Here is a 13,152-nt window from a genome sequence, read left to right on the forward strand (position 1 = left end):
TACTACTAGTACTTCTACCACTACTACTAACAACACAGAAAATCACGTAAAAGATAACTATTGACATAAAATTGATTTTCGCATCGAGTAAATCATACATGTAGAACCAATAACGAAATCTGAGTCAAATAAAATTTCAAGTTTGGATGTGACTTTAAATTCTATGGTAAAGCGTTATGCAAAGAACATCCTAATTTGTGATTGCGTATATTGCATAAGTAATTTTGCATGAGGCAAGCATTCGCGTCTGTTTGTAAAAATTGGACTTGACTGGAATTCCATGTACATATTACTTATCTAAAATATATTTCATCGTGCATTAGTTAACACATCATTTAGAGAAAAAGATGCGATGATTCATAAACTGGTATGTGTATACCTTAGATTAAAGGTTAAGCAAAAAGAAATAATATTATGAATCCTGATTAAAACGTAGCAATTACGTGATTATTTTTAAAATTTATAAAAGGACAACTTGTCATATTCACTAGGTCGTTAAGATAATTCTGTAAAAATGTAAAATCAATCTTGAATAAGTCACGTAAATATTTTTGATCTAACGAACAATTTGTGCATAGAGAGAGTGATTATTTTTTTACTAATCTACAGTGACCAACGCACTGGATCAAAAGTTTCCAAAGAAAAATTATGAATTACTACAATATATTGGAAATTTGCAACTTTGTGTATTATTACGAAATGAAATAGGAAACACTTTTTATCTGGGGATATTCATATGAAAAACAAACCTCTGAGTAACTAAATGAAAAAGTTAACATTACTGAAATTAGAACGTGTCCAACATTTTCGAATCATAGAAGTGATTTGAGTTTAATGACAAATGTACTTTGGTAAACATGTTTATTCTTTTTTTGTTATAAGAGAGCTAGAGTTTGAATTGATCGTTGATTTATTCAGATAACAAAATAAATATCATAATTGAATTTATGTGAGTCTTAATTGCTTATATAAACATTCTGTGTACTGTTGAAAAACTTGGATTACACTAAGAATCGTTGGAGTTGACAAATCTCAAACATATTCTGATTACATCATGAGTAGAATATATGTAATAAACTGAATAAACTAGTATATATGTTTTTAAATTTATTACGTATATTTAGTTACAATACGAAATGTTCTTTACATTATTAGGGAATAACCTTAATATCAACAGAACTTCATTGATAACACCTATGCGAAATGTACGTATTAGATGGAATACATAATGCACATTTAACATATCAATACAGGAATGAATGAATAAGGAAATAAATGAATCATTTTGATCTAACATCTGTGTACACATATACATATAGAGAGAGAGGGAGGCAGAGAGAGAGAGAGAGAGAGAGAGAGAGAGAGAGAGAGTGAGAGAGAGGCAGAGAGAGAGAGAGAGAGAGAGAGAGAGAGAGAAAGAACGAGACAGAGAGGAAATATAATCTTTTTGAGATTCTTTATGCTCATATTTACCTAGGTGTTTGCAGTTGTTTCATCTTCGTTTTGAAAACAAATGTAATAGTGTATATATTCCTGGTTTCTGCCAATATAAAGTAGCACTATTCTATTTTCTAAATGAGAGGTATAAAGGGCAGATGAATACGAAATGGTATGCTGCCACCGTTAATATACTTAAAGATATTCAGTTGCTGGCATTAGCAATTACACTAAGATACGGCAGTTTGGAAGATACGTTATATATCTTTTTAAACCATATACATGTTTTGACGCATTTGAAGAATTGCAATAGGAATACATATATCTTTTAGTCACTGGTTAAAAAGTGATAAACCGGAAAACATATGGATGTAATTAGGGTAACACAATGTTTTTAAATAAGATGTTTACTATCATTTAATTTCAAGGTCTAGCCTTATTTACAGAGAATGTCCTTAGTTTTATATCATGTTGTGATAAACAATATCATTCATATCTATCTATTAACAGTCTTGTGGAATACGTTTTAGTTGTGTTCATATAAAATTTGACATTTATGTTATTGATTGGAATTAAATGTGCTCATTGACATTTTGAGTAAAACATTTTGGGGATTCTTCCCAATTCATTCCAAGATATTCTGGATTTTATCATTTGTGACACATCAGGACTGTTGGAATATCAGCCTAATCAAAGCTATCGGTACATCACCACATAAAATTTTATATTTCATTCATAACATTCTATTATTTTAGTTTTGGAACTGAACATTTTGGATTATTTCTGATGTAATTGACAATATTATCAGTTTCTTTTAAATGTTCACTTGTAATTTCTAGAAATAAATTGATTTGTTGATTGTATTAAACTGGTTTTGTTTCCTTCTGTTACTTACTTAAGACCATAGCGTCGTAACAACATTACTCAACCCTTTCTGAATTGTTTAAATGTTCATTCGACATTTAAAAAAATTCAAAGCATTCATTTAGCCACGTTATTGTAAATATTAAATTATCTCTGAAATTGTTTCCCACGAAATGTTAATTATCCATGATACTGATATCTTCACAATTTTTCAATGGTAGTTTACCTACTCAAATGGAAATGTACAACATATAAACCAAACATCATATGAGGAGTAAAATCTTTGTTTATGTAATGAATCTAACTTTAATTGATCAGATATTTATAAGAAATGTGGAAAAATTAAAAATTTTCTTAGATGACCAAACTAAGTTTTGAACATGATATTACATGTCTTTTTGTTTGTCTTTAATTTTGTATCGATGTGCAATAATTACTTCATTTCGTTTCATTACACATCTATTGCCTTATAGTTGCCTTGTGATGAAAGAACACAGAGACGTCAAATCTTTTAAATCTTGCTTTCTTTTCATGTCAAGAAAGCCGAGTATAAACCAGTATAATTACCATTGCTGAAGGAACGAAAACTTCAAAGATACTGAAAAAATTAAGCCAGAGAACTTGTATGTGCATTCTTAAACTTGAATAAGGCACTGGTACGATCCACTGAAAGACAATATAAACATGCTTTTAAGCAATCTGAGAATAGTACAAAAAACATACAAACATCGACATGGCACCTAAACATACAGGAACATAAACAATCTGTATCAGGAAACATTACTTAAATTAAGAAATTCATTCATTGTAGATGTTTTAAAAGAAACTTTGGTTCACCAGTTGCTTGAGAACATGAAACTGCAAATTGCTTTTGCCACTAAAATTGTTCAAAACAATATTATTAATAAAATAAGTACTTTCTACCATTCTTAAAATTTCCTTATTCGGATAATTTCAAACAAGCAAACAATAGGATCAACTTGGATGAATTTTTCATTTCCGATAAATTATCTGGATGCAAAGGATATTAATACCATACAGAGAAATATTATACCCTTGGCCATTGTTGTTGCATGCGAGAATGTGAATGTGCACAACTGAAATGTGCATTTTTTAGTAAATGCTAAAACACAAAATTAACAGGAAGTTTATCTTCAAAAGAGCATCGCTGAATCACAGCTTAATGATATTAATTTGTTTTGACATGTATTGGACATGCTTCGTGATATTATATCAGATAAATGCACAAATATAATGAATTACTTAAGAATTAATATATATAAAGAATGAAAATCATTTTCCGTTTCATATTCTGGTCCATCATGGTTCCTTATCAGATCTCCTCCCCCTTTGTACCAACTAGATTTGTTATCTAATATTCAAATTTAACTCTTAGCATAGTTTACCAAACATACTAGCTAAATGCACAAAGGGACTTGTGCTGTTATGTTTCTATTAATGTTATGCTTATATTATGTCTTGTTATTAACAATGACATCGTTCTCTGCAATATACATTTTTGACTTGATATATGTCGCATTATTTTAGGAGGTTGAAACACATAAACTTAAGAAAGGATTTGTATAGCAATGCCGATGAGGTGATGTTTTAAAAAAAGATTGTAACGAACGTTAAAGAGATTAAAATCGAAGAAAATAGAATCGACCCGCTGACCTATTTATCTTTACTTTTGATATTTGTTAAAGTAAATTGTGTTAACAATCATATGATATACTTTATCTTCTGCCAATTCCAAGCTAATTCGTGAATTCCTGATATGAACCAATTATAATCTTAATGACTGAAACACGAATTAAATATAGATTTCTGTTATAAAATAAATGTTTTTGTCAGTGCTAAGAAATGACAACACATTTGATGAACAGTTATAAGCCTATACATATATATACATAGATATATATATACAGGTATATATATATGTAAATATGATTTAATAGTCTTCTCGGACATATCGAAAAAAAATTGTTCTCGCAAATTTAGGAACATTGCATTCATGTCTCGAAGTTCATTAGAAAACGTTTCATATTTCTTGGAGTTGGAGGTCGTCATAATTTTCGATTGATAAAATGTCCTTCCTGAAACAATATTCTTATTGTAGCATCGATAGATAATTGATGTGACTGTGGATAAATAAATATACACAGAGTCGTTTTCAGAGAAACACACATTTATATATTGACCGAATACCTAAATAATAAGGTAAAAAAAACCAACAGAAAATTAATTGTATCTTAAGTTTTTGGTTTAGTTTTTCAATAATCGTAACCCTTTTAAAATTTTACGACGCCATAATGTGTGCATATTGGCACATGTTCAGATTTACAGAGATTTTAAATCACAAATGTGTTCACGTGCACTTACAATTTATAATAATAATAATAATAATAATAATAATAATAATAATAGTAATACTAATGATAGTAATAATAATAATATAAGTAATAATAATAATAATAATAATAATAATAATAATAATAATAATATTATTATTATTATTATTATTATTATTAAAATCATAATTATCATCACACGCAAAGATAACACCAAAAGCCCTCGACCATAAAAGAAATCGATACGAAAATGATTTTTTAGCATGCTTTAGGAGACACAGTTCAGTGCCATACTTAACATTCACTCTCTGCTTCAAAGAGTAGACACTGGTTCGATGCTCGTTACGAGATCATTACATATTTTCTAGTCTTTACACAAACTGACCTTACTCTTTTCCCGGAACAAACTTATTCAAAAATACAATTATATTTTTTCAATATGTAACATATTTTTTCATATATATCTCCCTGTGACATAAAATTCGATACCAAAAATTACATATCGATGTAATAAATTATAATTTACAGTTTCATTTTGATTTTGTTTGTAATAGCATAACAATGTTTAGTAATATAATATATTTACATAACATACACACTACAAACATATAGAATATTATTCAAAATATCCATTTTTATTTCCAATATGCGAATAAAATAATTTCAGCATATTAATAAAAATTCTTCCATAGTAAACATATTATATTTGCTCAAACTGTATATATTACGTGTGCATTTTACTCTTTCATTACTACGATATTCATTTCAAACAAACACTCAATATATAATGTGCTTCTGTTCCTAACAGAATGTAATAATTTTCGCAATTATCAAAATCATTTCCTTTGGAGACATAGGGATGGTTCCATGTCGATTTCTGTGCAACATGTCGTGCGCTGTATGCTATAGTTATTTTTCCCGTACGTACCTTTTTTCAGCTTGTGCGATTCTGAAACAGATAAAGACATTTATATATAAATCTATGAGATTTTGCCTAAGGAGTGACTTTTTCTGCATTTGCATATGTTTGAATGCAAATCTTTAATAGCTTTGTTTCTTTTTCTTTTTCTTTAAGCCAAACATTGTACAGACAAATTTATCTATTAACTGCTTGTTTTCTCCACTTCATCCGTCATGAATTAAATAAACGTTTGCTTTTAAAGCATGAAAAATATAAATTAAAAAGGCTGAGAGAGTGGCTCCAGATAACCAAATGATCTATGGTATTGTATTCTAGCTTGTTTGTACTAGATGATATGTTATCTCGCGTATATTTACCCCTTCTTTAGGACACGGACAATATTTCCCTGGCTCACACGAAGAATTGTAGTGCAGACTAATTCCGTTACAAAAATCACTGGGATATTTCATTCTTTTTCTGAAGTTCTTCTCTGCATGAGAGAGAACAATGACGTATACAGGTGTTGCCCAATTAAAAATAGCTTCTTTCAACCACCATCCAGTTTTCACCCATCCATCTCTCCCGTGATACATTTTGACTCTGCGAAATCTGGTTCCATCATTGTGAGCAATATCCATGATATGTTTTCTCCTTTGCCCCTTGATTTGTACAGTATAAAAATATTTTATATGATCAGTTCCTGGCGCGCAGTGTAAAGGTATTGTCTCAATGAGGTTCAACTATTTCCTAAGAATATATTTATTCTAGTCTGGAGACACATTACGCATGCACAATGTATTACTTATGGGAGGGTACTTAAGTATTTGGATTCGATCCAGTTTATAAGTTTGGAATCGTGTGAAACAGTTACATAAACTTTTGAAAACAAATCCAACCCGTTAGAGGTATGTGTTTGTTTCTACTCTTTTGAACTCCAAGATGACAATAAATATGACAATATTATTCAAAGAATATTTTATTCTTAATTCGCTTTACACCATACTAACTATATACCTTAGCTACGGGTACTAGGATAAAATTGTAGCGGTCAAAATGGTACGGACAAAATGGTATGGATACAATGTTAAGTGGACATAATGGTATTGGACAAATTAGTATGGATAAAATAGTGTGGACAAAATGGTACGGATAAAATGATATGGAACAAAATGGTACTAGGATTAATTGTTACAGACAAAATGGTATGGTTAAAATGTTGCAGGCTAAATGGTATGGGACAAAACGGGATAAAATGGTACATATATTAGAATTTCAATTGCTAATGAAAATAATAATTACTTAAAATCATAATTAAATTTATTTTTATACACATATTAAAACATTTACGCATCCGTAAACTAACTGAAAAAGATATAATATAAATGATTTTTATTAAATTCGTGTAACTTCGGAAATATTAATTGTATTTTATTTTTTAGAAATAAACTGAAACTGCAAATAACTTATGCTGAATTTACAAATTGCAACGATACCAAATAGTAATTCAATGTAATTTCAATGACCGTTTTTCTTGTACATACACTTAATTTTTGGTGTCCCGTCGTACGATTGACACTTTTCGAACTGCACGAGTTGAATCTAAAATATAGCCAATCTGGCGTCAGACAAAGCTGGCAGTTTTAGAGTAGAATAAACTAAACTGTGGTCTGAATTACAACAGTATTGTACGGCTTACATACTTTATCGATCAAAGTATCAAAGTAAACTGCGCGTTAACGTCTGGGGTGAATTAAGTTCTGTAGTTTGTAGTTTGCATATCATTTGAAGAGGACTTTATTGTCTTGATTATTTAATTTTTTAACTTGCAAAAAATATTAATCATGTTAGAATATACTACTTTGGAAAAAGGGTCTCGCAAGCTTGTATTTTAAGGTTATTTATTTACTAAGAACACCGGTGGCAGTGATAGCAAAGAGCTCTGGCGTTGTGAAAGAAGAACGTACAAGGCACAAATTCATACACGAGCGAATGTAATCGTTCTTAGTTGGAGTTCATAATCACACGGTAACGTATAGGCAAGTTGAGGTTGAAACAATTCGTGCCAACATGAAAAGGAGAGCAGAAAAAAACAGAAGAAGCAACACGATCGATTGTTCACAATGAATTGCTAAGTGTTGCAGTTGCAGCCGCTCATCTACTTTCAAAACGAGAAACCTTATCACGTGATGTTAGAAGGCATCGTCAAATGGCTGGACCGAATGATCAACAAGACATTATGGTATATTCTCAGACACAAAGCAACTACCCATTCATCCGTGTCTGACTGAGACTAGGTTAAAAAATTTGAGCTCATATAATAAATTTGATTTGAGTATGCCTTGGATGTGTGACATTTTTTATTTTATTTTTTATATTTCTAAAATATTTTATAGTAGTCATAGGTTTTGTACTTGTCTTTTGTCATGTGGCTGTATAGTTTGCGCTTTATTTTTCTTGAATTGCTATTTTATTTTAAAATTGTTTGTATAGGTAATTATTATAAATCATCCATGGTCAGTTCACAATAGCAGCCTATTGTTTTTATTTAGTAAATCCTTGTCTGTTTTTATTACATTTCGTATTAATAAAATTGTAGTCGTACCATTTTGTCTGTACCATTTAATCCTAGTAACATTTTGACCCAAACCATTTTGTCCGTACCATTTTGTCTGTACCATTTAATCCTAGTAACATTTTGACCCAAACCATTTTGTCCGTACCATTTTGTCCGCACCATTTTATCCATACCAATTTGTCCAATACCATTATGTCCACTTAACATTTTGTCCATACCATTTTGTCCGTACCATTTTGTCCGCTACCATTTTGTCCGGCCACCTAGCTGTTCGCAGGATAATTAATTGATATTTAATTATTTGTTTGAATTGTTTTAAACATGACTTTCGCTTTGCAATATATTTCTCTTGTATAATTTAAATATTATTAAAGGTTAGTTGTGGGCTTAAATTAGCAATTTAATAACATTCAGTTTGCTGTTACCAGAAACTATTGGGACATAATAGGTTAAGTCTAAATTGTGCATTATATTGGAAAGTGAAGTGATTGCAATGCTATAGATAGCCAATAAATTGAATATATTGTGACAAAAACTCTACATCTAGAGAATATGTGCAGCAAAGGTTCATAAAGACCTTCAAGTTGTATATAAATAAAATAATTCGGTTTTATATCTAGTAACAAAGAAAGAAAACAAATGTCACTGCTTTTCGAATGAGCTGCAATATCATGAATTATTGGCAGTTTTATTCTCATACATTTCGAACCATATTTTACTGTATGTGCGTTGTATGATATAGAAAGGTGAAATGTTTCATCATTGATTTCATCAAATCTGATTCATTTTATTTACGTATGAAATTAGATAGCAAATGTTCACCATTTTTAGAAAAGGAGTCATTTATGAATAAGTGACATTTCTGAGATACCAAGAGATCTAAAATGCTATGTTTTCAGCCTTATCAATATGACGGCTATTTTTAAACATTGGTTGTTTTACTGGTTATTGCTTAAAAGGTTTATGAGTTTCTGCAAGTACTATTTTAACTGAGAAAAGTAATACCTGTTTGGCATTAGGCAATAAAAAAAGCTTATTTAAACCCAGCCTATGTCCTTTATAAGCATCTGCTCTACAGCGACGACGTAGTATTGGATAACTTAGTTAAATATATGTATGTTTATTTCATAATGCTTGAGGACCAGATGTAGAAACTTTTGAAAATATTTGATGTAAAATGCTAAAGATTTAGTATCAAGTGATGTGATGGAATGGATGCGAATCCAATGAATACTATCAACAACATCATTTGTAGCTTGTTTTGATGCATCATCATTAAGCATATCATTGAAATCATATGACAATTTCAGGACAAACGTTAATGTTTCAATTGTATCCATTTACTTCTTTGCTAACATGTGATTACATTTAAACTCGCGGCTTTGCCTCTTGTAACAACATCATGGTGTTTGTACCACATGAAATATTAATTATGCTCATTGTTCAGCTTTTTTCTCAAATATTTCGACTTAAACAATCCATGTATTCAAGAAACATTATAAGAAAGCGCCTATGCTACGGGTTTGACAAATAAGCAGGTCACATATTCTCCAGATATTGAATCGCATACTATTGTCGAGAGGTATGGTAAATCAGCCATTAATAAACGACATAATGATGCCCTCTCGTTGCTGAAAACACACTGTTTTCAATACATAGCTGATTTGAAAACCTGGCTGTGTGAATCAATTATGATTTTAAGAGTGGCAATAACACTTTATCTTAACTGTTACATATCGCTATATGTTGATTGTTCCGATGTTCATTATTTTATAGCAGTCATATATAGATTTAGGAATATAGATTAATAGGTGAATACTATTGTTCCACATGCCTTTTAATGTATCATTCTATCAATCTATATATGACTGCTGGGATAACATTTGTTCGATTGGGAGTTACGTACAGTTTAATGGAATTAGTAACTAGGATGCTACCTTTGTGGTAGTCTTAACTGGTGATAATTGTTACTAGCAAGCAACGATGATATGTGCACCGATGATTTTGTATAATACAAACCCGTATCAATAAATGTGCCAACTAACACATTATATAGACGTTGGTATAAGCAAAAATACGATTGTTTATTTAGTTTAAATTTTCTATGAGAGTGTAATGATTCTGGTTATTTCTTTATTCGAAACCTTGTCCCGAATACCTGTTTTAAGACGAATATTGAAAGAGATGAAATTGGAAATGGAAACACAGTGCGCACAGTAATACTTGAAATATTATCGTGGAAAGTGTATAGGAAGAAAAGCCAAATCGTATCAGATATTGTGGATTTCGTATGTAAGTTTCATCATCTGTAGAGTTATAGAAGCATGAGAAAACTCATACCAATCATCTGATTGCATTAAATAGACGAAGATCATTGCAATTTCTTTAGAATTTTATTTATGTCGTATATCGATGTTTCAAATAAATGCAAAAGCTACTGACTAACCAATCAACGACACAAATATATTTCACGATGTCGTTGATATAAATACCGAGCTTAGATCACTTTTCGGAGAATTTAACATGCAGCTATGACTAACATATTATGGATTACTGTGAAGTATGATAATTTGTGATACCGCGTTATACTACCTTTCAATCAATATTGTTCGTGCTGGCTTTCTGATAAGACATAAGAAAATTAATAAAGTATCAAAAATGACAAAATACGCATTTTTAGTGAACTTTATTGCAGCATACTGCATGTACAAACGCAATCACGTACATCACTTAATAGGCATATAGTGCATAAAGAGATTAAGAAACTATTTGGCTCATTGAAAAAATATTAACCTATTTCATCTTACCTGATTTAAACAATGATGTTTAGTTTTTACTTAAAGTTATAAATCAATGATACTTCATTATTGAAATTTGGACATGTCTAATATTTTTGACACATAGAATGTTTTAGATTTTAATAAAGAAAGCATTTCGGAAATAAAATTCTTTTTTGTTGTAAGAGAGCAAGATTTTGTATGAGTTGTTGATTTTTTACAAAATATATATCACAATTGAACTTACCTGAATCTTAATTACTTATATATACTTTTTGATACTGTTCAGGAAATATTTGTCATTTTTTCATTTTAAGACCACTGATTGTGATATGTAAGATGTAAAAATACTGATGATATTAGTTTCCCATGAGGATTCTCGAAAATCTACGCAACACAGTTTGCTTGAGTGAAAATTCAAGTTTCCGCAGACATATTAATATTTCAACTGGCCGTGAATGACATTACCATCGATGTAATAAAGAAAAGTTGTTTTACCTCAAATATTTACAAAGTTGCCCCATAAAATTATATTGCAAGTCAAGTTTTGTTGTCACGTTATTGATAACAAATACATATGTTTAATCAAGACATCAAACGTTTTTCTTTTTTGTCTTGAAACATTCACAAATATATACAATTATTAATGTGATCACTGCACTGTTCTTAATATTTCTATGAAGCAAAGGACTCGGTCCACTATATTAATCAATGTTACTGTCAACTTCTTGTTCATGTTAGGGAAAAAACATATAAAGTCATTTTCTTATCTCTTACGGTTTATATCAGATTTTGATAAACATTATCATTATTTTATATTTTAATATCAGTCTAGTGGGGTCAATTTTCGTTGTGTTTATATACAATTTGAGAGGGGTCATGTATTGATATTATTCATTGAAATTACAAAGTGCTCATTGTCGTTCGTAATACAACAATATTTTGGGATTCGTTCATAGACAGTCTGGATTATATCATTTTGATACATCAAGCCTATTGGATTATCAGCCTATTCAAGACTATCGGTACATGAGCAAATTCATTTTTGGAATTCATTCGGCACACTCTATGCTTTTGAACTTGGGACATACTATTTAGGATTATTTGTAACCTGTTTTACAATTCATTAAGTTTGTTTTAAATGTTACTTTGTAACTTAGAGAAATAAATTCATTTGTTGATTTTATTAAACGTGATGGCTTGATCTTGTCTGTTACTTACTTTGTGACCATAGTCTTAACAACATTATTTGAACAGTTCTAATTTGTTTCAATGCACATGCGACATTAAAAAAATAAAGCTGTCATTTAGATATATTAACGCAAACTTAAAAGTATTTACGAAATTGTATCCCACAAATTTAAAGTTAAGAATCTAAGATATTGATATCGTCACAATTTTCCAATGATAGTTTACGTACTTAAGTAAAAATGTACAACATATAAAACAAACGACATCCGATGAAAATGAATCTTTGTTTCTGTATGTATATAGCTTTATTTGAGCAGTATTCATAACAAATGTGGAAATATTCTATTCTTTCTGAACATGATCTAACAAAATTTTGAAGAAGATATAACACTTCTTTTAATGTTTTATATGTGTAATAATTATTGTACATCGTTTCATTACACATCCGCAGCTGTGTCGATGTCTTGTAATGAAATCGCACAGACACATCCAATTCTCTAGTACTTGCATTCATTTCGTACCACATAAATCACATTAAAAACCTACAGAAATATCATTGCTGAAGGAGTGAAAACATTCGAAGATACAGAAGAAATTAAGCTTGATAACTTGTATGTTCATTCTTAAAGTTGAAGAAAGCACCGGCCCAATCAACTGAAAAACAACATAAACAAGATATTAAACAAATTTAAGATTTAATATAAACCTACGAAAACCATGAAGAAAAAGTAACAAGCAGATGTTTAGCAAAATTTTGAAACGTTATTTAAATTAAAAAAACGTGATTCATTGTAAATGGTTTTAAAGAACACTTTATTCTTTGGTTGCTTTGAGAATATGAAGAGATGAATATGCTTCTGCCACTAAAATTGTTCGAAACAATATTATCAATAAAATAGGTACTTTCTACCATGCTTAAAGACAAGTTATTCCGACGCTAACAATTAAACTAGGATATGTTGAATCACAGAATATATTATTTCAGTTTTGAATTCCGAATACGTTTTGATAAATATCATTGTCCACGAATTTTGTAGGAGCACTTGTTATTCCAGG

General features: G+C 30.0%; 2 long non-coding RNA genes across 2 annotated transcripts in view; one reads left to right on the top strand and one right to left on the bottom strand.

Moving 5' to 3' along the window:
- The window catches only part of LOC149799271 (uncharacterized), a 277,158-nt gene that overhangs the window by 75,107 nt on the left and 188,899 nt on the right, over positions 1 to 13,152 (top strand). The gene's annotated exons all lie outside the window — the stretch shown is intronic.
- LOC149799273 (uncharacterized) lies at positions 1,095 to 6,286 on the bottom strand. Its single transcript, XR_016420886.1, has 3 exons — positions 5,931 to 6,286; positions 5,581 to 5,601; positions 1,095 to 2,967 (listed from the first exon to the last, which is right to left on the bottom strand). It is a non-coding gene; the product is annotated as an uncharacterized LOC149799273 (long non-coding RNA).

The sequence above is a fragment of the Sinohyriopsis cumingii genome, chromosome 5 (genome assembly GCF_028554795.1).
Source record: "Sinohyriopsis cumingii isolate HCF-2022 chromosome 5, ASM2855479v2, whole genome shotgun sequence".
NCBI lineage: Eukaryota > Metazoa > Mollusca > Bivalvia > Unionida > Unionidae > Sinohyriopsis > Sinohyriopsis cumingii.